Genomic DNA, 19044 nt, shown 5'->3' on the forward strand with positions numbered 1-19044 from the left:
GTTGGCTGTGTTTTCCTGTGTCATCCCACCATAGGCCACACATGGTCAGTTCAGCCGCGATGGACCCCTGGCTGAAGTGTCAGCTGCCCCCCATGCACACGGGGCGACCGCCTCCTGGGGCTGTTACAGAGCCCAGCTGTCACACGCTCCCGGGGGGACAGGCTGTGTCTCGGGCGGATCCGTCAGGACTTCAGGGTCATTATAGACGAAATTCATACTATGACTCAGAGATTTAATGGGTAAACCAGCTTCACTGCTAGAAAATAATATGAAGAACTCCTAAACAATGCTATATTGGAAATAGTTGTAGGAATATTATAATAAAACAGCAGTATTCATAATTTGAAACATCCTCGGTTTCTTTCCATACCACTTAAAGGACATTCTTTGTCCTGTAACACTTGTTAGCTCTGCACATTGCACAGTAACTGAATGGTACTGCACCATGGTTATACGTGCCCTTTTATAGCCCTGTCTTACAGGGTTTTCTATGAACTAACATTTTCATGCAAGGGAGCAGAGTTTAATGAATTGCAAAACCGTGTACTTGCAGCAGCAGTAACACACCTTAGAGAATACTCTCATCCTGATGCTTGAGAAGGTTTGCATACAAAACAGTACTCCTCAAAACGAAAATATAAGAATCTGGCTTTTCAAGTAAAAATTACAATTCCCATACTGAATTTTCCCCTGAAGCTGAGCTGTTCCCTGTACAGCTGGGAGAAGAGGAGGCACGTCCCCCCCTCTGCCTACTAACCCCTTGGCCAGCTCGGCCCCAGTGCCACGAAGGCTTTAGGGGTGCTGGGCAGGAGGCAGCCCCCTCACCCCAGCACTGTACCACCCCCGTGCCCAGCCACACGCTGCCCAAAGGCCTCTCGGTTCCTCTCCCTCCAAGCCACCCCCTGGGCTGGTTCTGTCTCTCCCCAGGACAGCCTTCCCCTGGGCACCCCAACCATCTGCTCAGCTCTGCTTCCAGCAGCTCGATCCGACAAAGGGCCTCAAAGCAGTAAGGAGAAAAGACAGACAGAGATGCCTCTCAGCATTTTGCATATATCGAAGCAGATTCTGACCCTAGTTTGACCGATGTAAAGCCAGAACTTCACCAAGGACAGGATACAGGTCAGGGAAAATCATTTTGCTGTTCCATCCAGTATTAAGCACAACTGGTTTTTAAGTAAACAAAGAAAATACCACTGCTGTGCAAGAGACTCGGCTCCTACAAATCAGTGTAGCTTCTCTGAAGTCACCAAGTTATGAACATTTACATCAGCTCCAGACTTCCTCTAGAAAGCACAGAATGGGGCTCTCTCTGCTCCCCTGGGGCTCAGCTCAGGCTCTAGACAAAGACAACAGATTTTTTTTTCCAAAATGAGTATCAGCACATTTTCTCCTGAGCTACATATTCTCAGCTTCTATACACTGCACATTGCCAAGATGACTAAAAATGCTTTTAAAAGTAATTAAATGCTTTTTCAATAAAAAACATCAATGACACAATTTTCTTATATAACTTAGAAAACTCACCTTATTTTGTTGCCACTTATTGTACTAAGATACTAAAAAAGCAATTTGCTATAGAAAATACATCTCCGGATAATATACAGCACAGAATAATATGAAAAAGGAAACTCTGTGAGAGAACAAAGAGCACCTCTGCAAAGGCCACACAAAACAATGGGGTATGACTGATTTTAGCCAGGAACTATATGGAACAAGATACCAATAAACTTGTGATGAAAAAATTAAGAGTCTGAACACGTGTAACTAACTGTGATCTTGGAACCAAAGTTGGTGTTATATTAACTTTATGCATAGAAATTTATATACAAATATTTGGATTTCAGAAAAGGAAATAGACTAAGATCTCCATTAATAAGCAGGACACACTACATCAGACTCCTGAATTCTGAAGCCTGTTTTTCAAAGAAAGTAAAGGTCACATCTGGATGTCAAAAAACATTAGGTTATTATGTTTTTGTAGAGAAAAATTAGCATTAATATCACACAATACATATTTGCAAAGTTCAGGGAAAAGTATGCATTTGAACAAGTCCAGACACTTCTGTGTATCTATTGCACTGTCTCATGGAAAAAAAAACCTTCTAAGCAGACAAAGAACGGCACCTAATTCAACATCCTCTGTCTTGAGGACTTACTGGTCCTCAAGTAGTCCTTAGACTACTTCTGAAGTCAAGTATGTACAAGTCAGAAAGCATCGGAATTAGCTCTGTGTTTATTCAACTGGGCAAACCCCTGTGTGTGTGCTGAAACACGGGGCTGTTCCCTTGCTTTGGACACCATCTCTCCCTTGTAACTCATAATCTGAATCAAAAGGAACACTGGTTTTGTAGAAATAGGGAGGAAAGAAGGTGGGGAGCATCCCATTAGGATTTGGAAGAGATTATGGGATCATTTGCTTAAGAGAACTGAAATTATTTAGCATATACCAGGACTGGTTATGCTGTGCTCTTTTTTGGCTTGGATGCCCAATTATAGACTCTGCTGTCGATCTCCAGTCTAGGCAGAAAGTTACAAACTGCTTTTGGCACAGAACCACCAAACTTGGAACACTCTCTGACCCAAATTTCTTAATTTTCTCTTCCCAGCACGAAACCCATCTCCTCCCCAGAATTCAGCATGACATGGATTTGTAGTGGAGGCCAAAGTCGTGAGAGCTGATGGCAGTTAAGTCATCTCACTGCACTCGTTAAAAATAGAGCTGAAGGATATCTGTTCTCACAACTAACAGTTGTCATTTTGACATAACACTTTTTATGATGTGAAAATGCTCACAGAATTGGGCAACACTTCATTTTTTTAACATGTAGAGAATCAAAAGGTACTTTAATTTCTTCTTTAAAAGGATGAAGAGTTTAAAGTATTTCTAAAAAGCAATTTTATTGTCTTTTAAAAGTGCTTTCAAAGAGGGTGTTAACAGTTGATTTATTTTATTCCTCCTACATTCGTCTGTTTGTCTTCATCATTACACTTTAAGGCAAAGCTGTTCCACTGTTTTAACTTGTGGGCTGTTATTTTTTTTAGACTGACTAGTGTTGTCACATCCAGTTTCTCTGTAAATCGCTCCATAAGGCTCTGTGCCTTTCATGAGCTTTACTTCTGCTACTGCTGTCTGTAAAGTCTGTATCAGAGCAGTGGTCCTGCTCGTCTCCGTTAAACTGGTGTGCCATATGTCACTGACACGGGCCCAAAATACTTCTTGAGCTTCGCATTTCAGATAAATACCCTTGTGTGCTTATTCACAGCAGCAGCTGCTTCAAGAATTCCTGATGTGCTGGGCACCCAGAAATACTCAGCCCCCGACAGCAGGTACTTCCCGTCTATTTGATGGGAAAGGGGCTGTCCCATCGGCAGGTAAGCGGAGCAGTTTCAGAGCATCCCTGTCCACGTGCCCTCCTGCTCTCTGCTGCACGGGACTGCCTCCACGGGGAGGCCTGATTAAAGCAAGACAAGACAGAATTCAGGAGAGCCACATTGCTTGGAAATGGAAGCAACTAATTGGAATGGCAAAGCCCACGGCAGCAGTTCATTAATGAGAGTATCTGCTCAGTGATACACTATCTGAATCAAGTTAAAGAAAAAAATCTAATTTCAGTAAGTTTTACAGGTAGGCTGGTATCGCTGTGTCGCTGTGAAGAGCATCCTACTTAGAAATGCAGTTTTTGTTACATTATTTCATTTGATTCAGGTCTGCTTTTGAAATAAGACAACATTGTCTACATAGACTTTTATCACAAATATGACAAAGGTTTTGCCACATTTAAGCATTAAAAAAAATACTGTTTTCTAAGTGTGATGGAAGACGTTGTCAAGAATTAATAATTTGGATTCACTTTCTCACTCCAACACCAACACTACGCTCTATTCAAGTCACATGACTTCTCTTTGCCAAGCTGGGAAAGAAACAAGCAGTTTCTGCACTTACCACAGAGTACTACTGTAAGGCTGTATTAATTCAGACCTTGTTTTTTCATTCCTTACTACTACTCCCATTAATCCTGGTGAAAATTCCCAGGTACACTTCTATTGCTTTTCGTGCAGGACACAGACAATTTCCCACTAAGCGAGAGCAGTTGCCTTCCCCCCTTCAATGCTTTTTCTAATTGAGAATTCTGGTGCTACTTGAGAGCACCAGCAACAAAATTATGTTCTCCTCAAGTTGCATTTCTTACCTGCCCTTCTTAAAGGGGGAAAAAAACACCTTACAACTAAGTTGAAGCCCTGACAGCAGGAACAGAAACTTTCCTTTCTGCACCACACTTACAAATATATACAAGTTCCCTTTTCTTTGTGCTTTAGCCTTAGGCTGCCAGTATGTAGAAACTTGCTGCCTAAAATGAAACTTATACATTTAATAAGAATTCAAGGCTGTCTGAAGAGAATTGGCTCTTTTATTAACTACATAAGTCTGAAACTCAGTTAGACACTGTTCAGAGTTCTGTAAATATAAGTCTATATTTCAACATGGACACGTTCAGAGACTTAACAGCAATATAAACAGGGTAAATCCCAAATGAACATTGCATCTTTTTCTCAGTGCAGCCATATCCATACCTGTTACTGGGTACTTGACTTTACTATACTTTATTTCTTACAGTGTTCTGGCAGGGTTTTTTGTTTGGTTTTTTTTTTTACAGGAAAAGAAACTTGCAAAGAATAAGCAGCATGTGAATAGCAAAGTTATTGTTCATGTTCTTATACAACATCCAAAATTACAATTAGTATATAGACAATGCTGGTACAACACATTGTTTTGGTTATGAATACAGCTACATTTTTGCAATACCTAAAAATAAAACGAACTTAAAGAGACAGCAAAGGGCAAGAAATTCCTTCCCCGCCTACACTGTAGTGCCATGATGGCTCCAAAGCAGAGTATCACACACATGCCACATCTTATTACACTAGCCCTATCTTCATTTTTTTAAAAAACAAATAGGAAAGAGAAGCTTCTTAAGCCTAATGCTTCAGACAACTGTTGCCATTGGCAAAAACTTTTTGGGTACAAATGCTGAACAATTCTCAACTCTAAAAAACCCTCACAAGATTCTCCTCAGAACCTCAGGGAAAACCATGTATTTTTTCTAGGCATGTTGAACTGGCAAAAGAAAAGCTCTGAATCTGCCTGAATCTGTGAAAGATGCAAGGTCTTGGTGCAGAGACCGTGTCTGTGGAAGATGGAGAGTGTGGAAGCAGCACTGGAAAAACAAGCGTGCAGGCACTGGCACCAGCACCCGACCCAGGCTTTGGTGGGTTCTGCAGCCTCCTTGGAGAACATCTCCTCCCTGGCCTCCTCACAAACACACCAGCAGTTCCAAACTGCCATGGCAATGTGAAGAGGCTGCACCTCCCCATCCCACATACTCATTTCCACCCCCAGGTCCCAAATCTGCCTCTGGCCTGACATAAACTCTGGCAGAACCACACACCAGGCTCTGGCTAACGAGCTGAGCCTGCTCCCCATCCCATTTCTGACCTGAGCGTGGTCCCCACCAGCAGGGAGGGAGAGGTGAACGATTGGGACTGCAGAGCAGAGCAGAACTTCTGTACCAACACGGGAACACGCTGGGGTCAGCAAGGAGAGGAACCGGCTGTAAGACTGATTTGACTGATTTAGGCACAAAAATGATTTCCATAGAGTCTAAACATAAAAAGGATGTCACATGAGCTCTATGCAGCAAATCCAAATGGCATAATCAGGGACCACACGACGTGGAAAACATCTGGGGGCCATGAGATTCACAATGCTGAAGGACAAGGACTGTAGCAACTACAAAAACATACGTTTCCTACTGAATATGTGCAAATAACTGCAAAACGCAGACTGCCCCGGAGAGCGATATCAAAGGATTTCAATTAAAGATAGAAAGGATTTATTGCTCCCATAATTTCACAACAGAGTTATCAAAGACAATGTACAAGGACTGAAATTGTAAAACATTTTAATGCTTCTGAAAACAGATAGAGAGGAAACCTTTTTTCCCCCGACAGCATTAAAACGTGTAATAGTGAGCAGTCCCTGTTAATCCTCTGTCTGGCAAAGCAAAGCTGGTCTTCTATTATTTGGGAGTGACTGACAGACTTAGCTGTGCTGGTGAAACAAGGTACAAAAGCAAAGAATTCCAGCACAATTATGTGAAAAGGCAACCAATGTCATTTAAGACAGCATCAAAACCTTACCTTAAAAACTGTTCCCAATTTTTTCAAATATCCAGAGACAACCAAAAATAGATACTGAACTTATTCAATATAAGGCTCAGGAACTATAGCCAAAATTAACTGCAGTGACTAAGCACACTTCTCTTGCCAGCAATGAAAAAAAAATGGGACATTCTTTATCCATGATGATTTGAGAATCTTTATTATTAACACAGAACTCAAGTGATCAATGTCCTCTCTCTAAAATACAGAATTTTTCATATTTACAGGGGATAAGCATTTGACAAGGTGAGCAATCTCACTGGAGCCCAGGTATAACCGGATACTGAGGGGGAATATTTCACATGGAATGTGAACTGCAAGGACGACACGGAGACTGCTCAGGAGCTCCAGAGAGCAGAAGTCCCAGCCAAGACTTCCACACAGTAGGCAGGGATGGACAACGCAACAGAGAAAACATGGATAATGTCAGAATCACCAACAAACACAACAAAGCAGAACACTACTTCAGCTGGCAGCATAGCAACGTATATACAGGGCTGCATGATTTAAGGGTCACGTTATCAAAGATGCTGTTATCCTTGCTGAAAGGACTGGGGGTTTGGAATACACTGTGGGGACAGAATTACACAAGCATATAGGGAACCTAGGGACCTGAAGGGACATTCTAGTCCAGTCAAATTTGGGGTCTGGGTCATGTAAAAACACTTTCCTCGTTATATAAATATCTAATGTAGCAATCAGCAACAGGCATCATAAATGAGTAACACAAGGCTAAATGCTATCTAAATGTCCTTATACTGTTTTTTTTAAGATAATATCATTCCCCAGACAAGATTTTAAATTGGATTTGCCTTTGCTCTGCAGAGGAGCTACACTATGCACTAGTAGAGAACTCAGAGAAGACCTAGGGTCAAACCTGCAACTACTCAGCTGTAAGCGCTCGTACCGCAGACACTCCAGAGCAGCCACAATAAACAGAAATTTCAATATAACACACAGGAATGTCGCAGGTGACATCCTGTGCTCACCACCTGCTGCAGAGTTTCCAGCGGTTTGAAGAAAGCAGCAGAATTAAACAAGGCTGAAAAATACTGATTTTCATCAGGTGGGCTGAAATTTCCCAGTCTTGGTTTCAGCTTAGAGCTGTTATTTTGAAGCATTCAGAGACATGAATTCAGCCATCCTTCCATTATGGAAAGTGAAAAATGAGGCCTACAGCATGGCCATGAGCTTGTAAGGCTATACCCTGCCCATGCAGCTCGACATGTGGAACTTGCACGACTTTACAGAAACAGCCTCCCCAAGCTTGGTGAAATCCAATACAACTCGGACATCTCTTCTTCAGCAATACTTAAAAAATGTGAGCACCTAAATTTAATCAGTGAGGTAATATACTTTCTGTTTGGCTTTGTAAGAATACAGACTACAAAGTCTAACATCCCCCTCTCCACCTATGGGCCAAGAACTGAGTCCATGTCTGAAATATAATCACAATATAGTTGGGATTTGCAATTTTTTTTCCCTCTGGGGGAATTTACGTTAGCACCTGAACTTTTACATCTCCAACTTGCTGAGCTGCCCACTGTGAATGGGACATCTGTGTTTGTACCGAGCTGCTGGAATCAGGGATGGCCTTGTGCTCCTGGAACACTTCATAGAGTCACCATCAGCAATGATCAATAATCAAGAAGTGCAAGACTACAGCCTATATAATTTCAAGATACCTATGCCTTTATTGCACTTTTTACTATAATCTTTACTTATATAATCAAAACATCATTTCTCAAATAATCCAATATAATATCATGCACTTTTCTTAAGGACTAATTTAGAACTGCACACGCTGAAGTGATTTATGTTTTAATTCCCGTGCATTCATCTAAATTGAATTTAAACTGACATCTTATTACCAAGTTCTATTACATTCTCCTGGAGCTCTTAGTAATCTTTTCTAATATTGCCTAATTTAAATAAATTTATATTACCATGTATTGACACCCTGCTTTTTACCATTACTCTAGGCAGAGAGCAGAATAAAACAGCAGTTGGGGTATAAAGCTCCAGATAACCCCAGTGTTTGACTTCTCTCCAGTCCTTCCCAGTCAGAGACCCTGCTCTTTATGTTTCCCACCTCTTCATGCATTTTGCACGACTGGCAAAACTTTCCCCCTGTCTTAGTTCCTCCAATTTTCCTTAATAATTTTGTATGAGTTACTTTATCAAAAACCTTTCAAATGTTTAAATATAGCTCTCAGTTCTCTTTTATCCTATGTTTCATTAAATCCTTCAAGAATTTGTAGCAGTTGAAAAAACATCATTTAACTTTATAGAAGCTATGCGGATTTGTCCTTTGAATTACTTTATATAATATCACTCATAAATACATATAGAACAGATTTTTGTTATCTTTCATGATCTTCTCAACTGCTTTCCTGGCTCTGAACAACAATTCTTCATATTACCCAGAGAGGAATTGCTAACTTTAAAAGGATGACTACAAACCTGGGTACTCATCAATCTCTGGCACAGACACAACCAGTAATAGGAAGCGATGGTCCTGCTGGAACTGTTACTCTGAAAACTCCTGTAAGATTGCCACCAAAACTTCCACTAGGAATTTACCACAATATAGACTTGAAGCCTTATTTCTTCACTTTTTCCCCTCTTTTCTCTATCTCACTCCCAGCAGAGTAAGTACTATCTTTTATGTTCTTCAAAATGCTTCTTTCCTACTTGCTATGACTTGATGAGCACACGGTCTTCATCTCATGACCAAGCTCGGCCTTGACCGATTACTCTTGAAACCAGCACTAAATTAAACAAGCCTATTGGACCCATTTTTGAAACAACTAAAAACTATGCATTTATTCTAAAATCGCATTGTTAAAGTGAGAACAAACTGCCTTCTACTGCCATTTTTAATTAACACATCTTAAAGTTATCTTCTAAATGACAAATTTCCTTAGCTAGAACACAACGTATGTCAACATTACATAAAAAGCCTCTAAAAGCATATCACTGGTATCGTTACTACTGTGGTTATTGGTTAACACTTCAATGAACAGAATAATGCTGCTACAGAGCTTTGAAGATGAAAAAGAATTTCATTCGTAGAATACTGAGGCAATAAATGTTTTATACATATCTGGAAAAAATCTTATTTAAAGCCTACCTGCTTGAGAAGGATAAAAATACTAGCAATTCAGAGACAAACTCTAGGTAACACCATATGCAAATGCTATTTTATTCTGCTAGACACTGGATGGCTTGATGAAAGCCAAAGGTATTGCAGGTTAATAAAGGAAGAAAACACGTTAGTGGAGAAGGACAGCAATCCAAACCATATGCAGCTTCTTCTAATCTGTACAGCACAAAAGAATTTTCTTTTGAATTACATAACTAACATGTTACATTACTAAACATGAGATGATCCCACATAAATAGAATAAATTATTGAAGATCAAGGACTTACAAGTTCCTTTTCTTGTTTTTGACTTTGCAATAAACTTTGTACGAGTTGTGCAAGTTGCTTAAAATAAGCTTTAAATTTCCTATCTTCACAAAGGCCTTGAGAGGCCGGATTTTGATTGAAAACATCTGCGTTTGTAGTTAAGAGATATTACAGGAGTGCAAAGAATCACTTTACTGTGTCCATCGGTGATAACACAGTGTTCCTGAATTAATACAAATAAATGGATTGGGAACAAAGCTGTCCTACAAATTCCATTGAGAGAGGACAATAATTTCTTACCTAAAATATAGTCTTTTAATGAATTACAGTGTACTTTTACCAGCAGTCATAAGAGTTTTGGCCCAAAGAACAACTGTATTACCTGCCTCAACAGATCTCTTGTAGACACAGCAACACGTTGTCATTAACTGAAACACAAGCTATCCTCAAATAAATCCTACATTTCTGTAACAGATCATGCTGGGTTTTTTAAAACTTTTAAATGAAAATGCAAATAAATAGGGAAAGACAAAACACTCTCTTCCTAGAAAAGAGTGTGCCTGCAATACAGCTAAGATTCTCCCACGACACAGGGCAGATGCCCACACGTGCTGGTCAGCACTGAAAAACACATTTCCTTGGCTTTTAACACTCCAGAAGCCTGTTAGAGGAATGATTCCTCAGAACAACAAATAATCAGAATACGCAAATACACACACACACATGTTTTGCAATAAAACAAAGAACTTCAGCTGGATTTTCACTACAGATTTGGGGGATTAAAATGCCTGTTTCCATAGTGAAACAAGACAAAAAGACTAAAATTAAGAAAAAAAAAATATCAGGAACTGATAGTTCTGTTCCCAGCCGAACAGAACTGTATCAAGCAAAAAAAATTTGATGTAACATAAAATGTTTCCAAATATTTGTTTCAGATTTTTATCTTCTTTTAAACAATATGGAGAAATCTGAACATCAACAGGTTTTGTTTCATGGTAATAAATGACATCTAAGCAATTTCAGGACTAAAAAAACTATTGTGGGTTTTTTTCCCCAAAATTAAACTATCTCTCATATAAAAGGTCAATTTCAATTAATTAGTGTTTCTAAGGAAAAAAAGGAAAGGTAATCAGAAAAATAATGAAGCGTTGCAGCTCTCAGTAGCTGATACACAATTGATACACAAAGCTGATACACAGGTGGCTTTCTTGGCCAAGACACCGGGAACTTCAAGTGCATCCACCAGTGGCCGAGCGCTACACGGGCTCTTCTGGAGCTGCCTTCTCACACTAGTTCCTTCAACCAGAGACTGGATTCTATTACCTGCTTTGCTGCTGGCTGTATTTGGTTATTATTCTCACTTTCTTTGCAATAACCGTACTTAAGCTGAACCAACTTGCCTTCCCCAGGAGCAGCTGCTACTCCAAGCCAGTCACAGATGAAGTTCCTGCCTCACTCCAGAAACCCCAGTGATGGCACAGGATTTATCACCCCAACCCCAAAGTCTGCAGTTATATACAGCACTAGCACTGCTGCACTGACCTCCCATCATTACTTCTAATATATAGACAGGTTAGTCCTTTTTCACCTTCTGGTCTTGTTTAAGAATATAACAACACAGCAACCTTGACAAAATTGGAATCAACTGTTAATTAGTATTCTATTTAATGGAGATGAAAGCCAAAGCGTTCTGACTAAGAGGATACCGCACAAGGCATTCTGACTAAGAGGAGGCTGCACTTATTACATTACATTAAGCTATATATAACTGCATCAAATGGAATATTTAAGCATTTTAACTTGAGCATTTTATGCGTTAGTAATTCACTTAATTATTTTCTCTAGAGAGTAAGTGGTAAAATATCACACTGATGCATGGGGAGTTATATGAATAAATCTTCAGGCATCAGGATGGGATCAGATACCCAAGAGCCCCACTTAAATCAATAAAAGCAGGAGGCAGGAGTGGGAAGGATGCCCCTTCCAGCTTATTTCATACCACTGTATGTACAGCCAGTACACAAATCATGCTGGACACCTACTTGTCTTAACTTAATAAAAATGTAGCTCACATTTTCACACTTTCATAAAAATAAAGAGCTACCTATTTGTGTTAGGTTATCATTTAGAATGTATCAGCTAGCCCTCTTGCTTCGTCATAATCATGGTCTAAAGAATTTGAGCTACTTAGGTTACATTATATTTCTACACGGTCACTAGAATCTCAGAAAACAGGTGAGAATGAATCAGCAGAAAGAGTGAAAGGGCATAAACAAGAAAACTTCACTAAGGGTTCCCTGCAGATAAATAAATTAATGTGTCACTATTCTCCAACATATAACCTCACTAACTCAACTAAACCAGCCCCTCTCTGGAATATTTTCTGCGCTGTGGCCTGTTTTTATAGCTCTGAATTTGATATGGGGAATATTACATCTGTAATCAATGGCTGCAGAGAGAAATTGAAATGGGAAAGAGCTATAAAATGAGCAGGAAAGGCAAGGAGAAAGGGAATATAATGTTAGCAGTCCTGTTCCCCCTTTTCAGATACCTGTTATTTTGTGTGTATGTGGTTTATTTTATACAATATGTTCATTTTATTATACTGGCAAGTAGTACCTGCAGGTGGGACAGAAGAAATAGAAAATTAAAAAAACAGAGTAAGAAACTGACTCAAAATTGGCAAGACAAAAGGAGCTCAGAATGTGGGGTGTACCTGATCCCAGCTGCAGCCATGCTCCAGGCTGGGCAGCAGACAGGGAGCTCCGTCTTCAGACCCAGAACTCCGGGGCAGCTGCAGTGAAGGCTGGATCACAGCGTGAGTCACACCAGCCTCAACATCAAACAGAATCCAAGCTCCGGCGCTGCCCCGATTCCTCTGCTGCTCCCCACCGCCTCGGGGGACGGTGCCCACAGCTCTGACTAACTCAGGAGCAAACTTAGGGCTCTTGTTTTGCTCAGGAATTTCAACAGATTGGATGCTGAAGAAAAGTTTCCATGAAGCTGCGGTGGGATTTGTCCGTTATCGAGGGATTCATCCTGTGTAAGTGGAATTCTTCTCTAGCCACTTTCTGGTCTTTTCAACTACTTTGTGCTGCTGCTGAAGAAGAGATGTGATTTTGGCCCACATTGTCTAGAAACTAAGAGCTAACAAAATATTACACATTTTTACATTAACCCATTAGCATTACCCAAACAGCACAAACAGTTGGCTGCACTTAGCAAGCTGAGTATTTCTGAATATTTTGGGAAAAATATCCAGCTGCTAGCTGGTGAATCATCATAACAGGATGTTCATTTCTCTTTTTAAGTTGTCCATCAATGTAGACAATGCGTGGATTTAAATTCCCAATTACACAGCCCATTTGACTTGGTCATTTTGACATCGCTCCTGACATGACGCTAGGCAGTTGCCATAGTTCTCTTGAAGTCTTGGAAAATTCCCCACAATGAAAGAAATTAACTATTTTTCCCTCATTGCCTGCACTTATTCCAGTAATTAGTTTCATTGTTGCTACTAATGAAGGTGTTCAAGATCTCCTTGTCCACTGGCTACAATGCTGCCTATCTTTCACCTTTTTGTTTTCCCCAAGTACAGATTTTTGGTCCTTGGCTGTCAAGGGTGCTTTTATTCTTTTGATAAGCGTTATTCCATTATGAATCCATAGCCAACCATAATGAACCCAGATGTCAGCCCTCCCCTTAGCAGTCCTTGTAACGCTGTCATTGTTGCACTGTTACAGCTCTTCTCTTACCTTTAGAATTAGCAATATCCTTTTTTTGCCTGAAGAGCCATCCACAGGATACAGACAGACCTAAACTGGTCATGCTCCCCAGTGAAGCTCTTGCAGTGAAGTTGTTCTGTGGCTGAAAGAACACAGGGTATATAATAAAGTTTGGGGAAAAAAAGGTTGTAAATACTCTCCCTGTGCATTTCCCCTGCAGTGCTGAAGAAGTACTACTGATTGATACTTTCACTGTCAGTATCAACACCACATGCTGTCCCACCCTTTAGAAATTTCCAGAAAAATCAACAAAACAGGTTAATACTTGAAGAGTTACTTGAAATGTTAGCCATGAAGCTGAGAGTTAAAATGTACCAGAGGTACAGAACTTCTTGAAAAAAAGACCTATCCCTGGTTCCTCAGTGTGGATTTTGAAGGCTTCAGAAACTGTAGGAGATGGATGAACCATCTGTTCTGTCAACTGGGGGTGGAACTGGACTTAGTATAGTCATCTGGAATAAGCTCCCAGTAAAATACTACATTTTCTCTGGCTATTCCAAAGGAGGGAACAATCATAATTGGCTTTTTTTACTTCATTACTATATATGGTAATATTTGTGTTTCATCTTTGTGTCTTGGTCTGTAAATGCTATATACAGAACACGCAAAACCAGAACCAGGTCACTCTGGTGACTTTTCACACTTAAAAGTATAAAACCCACATCAGATCCCTGAAATTCTGGAAATTTCAGATCCAAACAGTAGTCTGAATTTTCAAGCTTAGGCCCTTATCTCCATTGAATTTTTTCTCCATTGTTGTATTTTGGTTTACTGTTAGTTGCTAAGCAGTATTACAATAGTAACAACGTGGGCAGAGAGATAAAACTTTATATAAGGCTTTAGCTGCAAAGTGTGTATATTCCTTGATATTAATAAAAAACAGCTTCAAAAAGAAACTCCATCTCCATACACAGCCCAACCAACTGACTGATGAAGAGCAGGCAATAAAAATGTCGCATGTACAACAGCTATCTGCTGATATTTTAAGAATCCAAGGAGGAGGAAATAGTACCAAATTATTTTTCACAAATCCTATCCATGTAAGAGTTTCTGAGGAATTGTTTTCTCTCTTAAAAGTTCACGTAACTCAAAGTTTAACACAAATCAAGAGAATAAAAATGAAAACTGGGCTTCACTGAAATAAATCAAAAACTCCGATTGATTCTGGTTCAACCAAAATTTTGTCCTAAATTTAACAGACACGTGAATCTCATAAACACAATTGGTCAAAAGAAGACCACTGCATGCCTGCCTTCCTAGCTTGGGCAAGCAGCTTTGTACAGGCTTTCTGTACGAAACAAAGCTTCAAAATTTAACATGTCATCCACTCAGAAACCCGTGAGGTTAAAGAGAATCTTAATATTCAATTTGGTGAATTCTAGGGTAGAGTGGCACGAATAAGCAGCATAGAAGCCACTCCCTTTCTCTCCTGCACCCAGACACAAGGTTCTCTGGTTCCAGGACAGAGTTAGCTCTTAAAGATCTCCAGGAGTCCCTGAAACTATAGTCCTTATGCAAAAAGGAAAAGAAATAGTAGAATCATAGAATGGTTAAAGTTGGAAGGGACCTTAGAAATCATCAAGTTGTAACCCCCCTGCCCTGGGCAGGGATACCTCCACCAGACCAGGTTGCTCAAAGCCCCATCCAGCCTGGCCTTGAACATTTCCAGGGATGGGTTCACAGTGCCACAGGAGGAGCCCAGCAGTGACCCAAACCAAGCGTCACCCAGCCTGTGTGCATTCATTATGCCCCAGAGTAAACCCACCCAGAACCAGGTGGATTTGAGCCATCCCACACCACTTTGCCTTGAGGTGAGGAAATCGCTCCTTCTGATAAAACCAACAGTTTTAACCTTCCAATTAGACAATGAGCAGAAATCACGAACATCAAGCCAAGCTCTTCAGCAAATCCACAGGAACTGCACTAATTTCATTGAAGACACTTAATCGGTTGCTGAAAAGCCACCCATAATCACTCTAACTTCCCTAAACAGGCTATTTCCCCAATCTCAACGTGACTGGAAGTGAGGTAGTTTGACCCTGGAGCTACCACCTTTCAGCCAGCCAGATTAATCATGCTCTTTACACCTGGTGGGTGTTTAGTTCCCAGCCCAGCAGCAGGACCACATCCCAGCTGAGGTCGTTATGTTCTACCCCATAACAAACATTAGTAACTCCTGCTCTGGCTACATCTGTGGATGCAACTGGGACCAGCAATGTGCAGATGCCATGTTCAGCTGCAGTCCTCTGCCTTGGGCAAAACCAGTTTACCCATTTGGAACAGAGCACACCTGTTGTTAGTTAATCCCCTGTTGACAAATTACAAAAGAGAGAATAACAAATACATAGTTATTTAAAATACCGTGGTTTTGGCATGACTTACCTCATAAAATCCTGGAACCTAAATGGATTAGAAGTTTATACCAAGAGTTTCACCAGGATGTTGGTTTGCTACTAGTGCTGACTTCCAAAATAAACATACGGATCCCAAGGCATATTTAGATTTCAGAGACATGAACATCCTCACAGCACTCACACTCTTGAGAAAAAAAAATCCAAGGCTGGGTATGAGCAATATAAAGGCTGTTCCATTTGCTTACCACTAATATCGATCTTGTTACATTAGAAAGCACTTTGAGAAAGCCTTGAGCATACAGATTATGCAAATTTATTTTGTTCCCTCATGCATAGCTTGCTTGCCATCTAGTGGGCGCAGCAGATGAATTCAAGTACGCATACCTACTTTCAGCAAGAAATGAGCAGTCACAAAACGTGTGGGTATAACAGTTTTGAATTAAATATTTCAATTAGCAGCAGAAAAAGATTAGGATTGCTAATAATACTGCCAATTAGATTCCCCTGAATGCCAAATTTTGTCTAAATCCTAGGTAATCTCAGAAAAAAGCTTTTAAAAAAATGCATTCTTCTATAGCATACATTCTTTCCAGTCTCAAAAAAATAAACCACAATTAAGAAATCAGACTATAAGTTATCTTATAAACATTGCCAAAATAATTTGCAACATGAGACAATTGAGATACAAAATACAAACATCCAAAGCATTCATCTCTGAGACAAAACCACCCTCCTGGTTTTAGGCTGAAGAAAAAAAAAAGAGTTTATAAAAAGTATTTTGCATCTCCTTGATTCCCCCTCCCATCAAGTACAGTGAATTAATTACACGTTTAAATTAAGCATTTGATTAAACATCTTCCTTGATCAAAGAGCTCAGTATCTTCTGTGGCTCTGAGTTACAGCTCATTTGATCTGAAACCAGCTCAGGACAACGAAGAGCAGGGAACAACGTGATTTTGTGCTTGCTTGCACCAGTTTCAAAATGGAGTCAATCCATTTAAGTAACCAGAGCTGAACCAGACCGAAGGGTTCAGTAAGCCTTCAAAAGCTGTATATACTTCTTTCAAATGACACTTTGTGTGAGTTTGAATGCACTTTTGTATCGTCAGCTTGAAGGGAATTAAAATACTTGAAAAATTCCTTATAACTGTCAAAAAACAAAACAAAAAAATATCTACCGATCAGAAAAACAAGCTGGTAGAGTCGCTTTCATTTCCTATGCAGAAAATTCTATTCTGGCTCTAAATGTTGTTTGATACCACTAAATAACACACTGTGTACATGGTTTTTTTCTTAATCAAGTTAAATGTTTGCTAATGACCACAGGGAAGGAAAAAGGCCACAGCTGGCTACATCATGCATATGCGATTGTTGCTCAGCCGCAATTTATGTAATTAGTTACAGTCATATTAAGCTATTTAAAACACATGCTAAAGATCTAATGATGAGCTGACATTAATGGGTCATTACAGCATGCTTAAATGGTTTCCAAGAATATTTGAATATGCTGCTGACATGCAAATAGCACACTTTCAGAAAACAATCACGCATAAAAACGTTATTGATTTTAAAGAAATACTTATATTCACCCAAAGGAATATTTCTGGGTATATACTTCTCAAATACTGTCTCCTACAATGCTCTAGAGGATTTTCTTCACTTGCCCAGTTACAGGTTGTTTCAAACAGAACTTGAAAATTGAAAAAAAAAATCGTTAATTTTTTAACTTCATTTTACTTTAAAAGAAAACTTCCTTTGGGCACCTGCTCCCTCAAATTCAAATGCCAGCCTGTTAGGGAGGAACATCCTTTTCATGCCTCAGCATAAGGTAAGACAAAAGCAGTAGTACCCGGGCACAGCCTGTCTCCACAGTTGCAAAAGGCCCTTCAGACAAAAGACTTGGGAATAAACAGTGAGATTCCTCATCCCGTGCTCAGGCAAGCAGCCACATCACATTTGAGAGGACTGTTTGTATGAGGAAACACAGCTTAGTGAGAGAATAAATTGTGGACTTGGGCCCCAAATAACTCACTATGCCTATAGGATAACGTTAGAAATTGGATTCTTACAGAAAGGCGATTAATACCATAAATACCAGAAGTCTGCAAAACTTTACCTGGGAGTATGAAGTCTCATAAAACCCCCTCTCTACCCAGCATTTTAGCTGTATTCAAGAGAACACTCTAAGTGCCCACTTTTCTTCCCCAGAAGGTAAATTATAGTTCCAAAGGTATAAACACCTCCACGTGCTTGAATGAAAACAATTTTACAGCCCTCAAAAGCTGATAACAACCTCCTCCCACACCAGAGTCCAAGATCTAGGGTTCTGGTCCAAGTCCAGTTTTTGTTGCAGGCCTGCCAAGACTTTATTGCTGCAGTAAAGTGGGGGAAGCGGAGGGAGAGACAGCCACCAGGAGGGTGTCCGATGTGTAAGGATGGCGATTGGCCTCACGCACTCGATACCTACCGCTGTGTCTGAGTTTTAAACACCCAAGATTATGAAATTCCCACAAAGTCCTTCAAGATAGTGCAGGCATTACGTTATCAGAAAGATATCCCAACTAGCGTACTTTAAATTAATCGCACAATCTCTGGACAGTTTATGGTCCGCAAAAATTTACAGCTCAGCCCAGCTTCCTCGCCCTCCCCCTGCCACGCAGGCCTCCGAATCCCTTCACAGAGGAAAGATGACTAGGGGCACTGTTATTGACGTGTATTTAAAGGAAATAGAAAGCTCGAGCGCCTGGCAGGAAGCTCAGGTGGTGCCCTGACCAGCACTGAGGAGAAAGAGACGTTTGTCCCCGACTGAGGGGCCCTGAGGAAACCCCCGCCTCTCCCTGCGCGGGGTGCTGCGGGAGGGAGCGACGGGACGGCCCCGGCCGCACCAGCACCGCCGGGGCCGCGCTAATTAATTCTGACAAGACGAATCAATTAGTTCTTACAGAACCCTCGCTTAATTGCTGGGAGGAAGAGTTTACCTCACACTTCGCTGGGCACCCACAGCAGAGCTGCCTCCAGCAAAGGCTGCCGCGGCCGGGGAGCAAAGGCCCGGCAGGGCTCGGCCGGAGGAAGAGGCGGCGGCGGCAGCTGCCCAGGTAGGGAGGCGCGGCCGCCCGCCCTCCCCGCCGAGGCGCGGCGCGGTGAGGTGCGGTGAGGCGGCCCGCGCCCGCCCAGCCAGTCCTGCCGCGTCAGGAGCCGGAGCCGCGGCCGCGGAGGCTCCGCCCCGGCCCGGCCCGGCCGGTTCCACAAGTTTTTGACAGTTTCTCGGCGGCGG

The 19044-nt window shown here is 41.0% G+C and overlaps 1 long non-coding RNA gene across 2 annotated transcripts; it reads right to left on the reverse strand.

Annotated features, from left to right (window-relative positions):
- Window positions 1-12355: 12355 nt before the first annotated feature.
- On the reverse strand, window positions 12356-18961 carry LOC106893412. 2 transcript variants are annotated; one of them, XR_001413065.1, is made up of 3 exons: window positions 18749-18961; window positions 13387-13498; window positions 12356-12731 (listed from the first exon to the last, which is right to left on the reverse strand). It is a non-coding gene; the product is annotated as an uncharacterized LOC106893412 (long non-coding RNA). The 2 variants fall into 2 exon arrangements; XR_001413064.1 differs by lacking the exon at window positions 18749-18961 and adding an exon at window positions 15799-15939.
- Between the last annotated feature and the right edge of the window lie 83 nt (window positions 18962-19044).

This window comes from Calidris pugnax, unplaced genomic scaffold (assembly GCF_001431845.1).
Source record: "Calidris pugnax isolate Ruff unplaced genomic scaffold, ASM143184v1 scaffold198, whole genome shotgun sequence".
Taxonomy (NCBI): domain Eukaryota; kingdom Metazoa; phylum Chordata; class Aves; order Charadriiformes; family Scolopacidae; genus Calidris; species Calidris pugnax.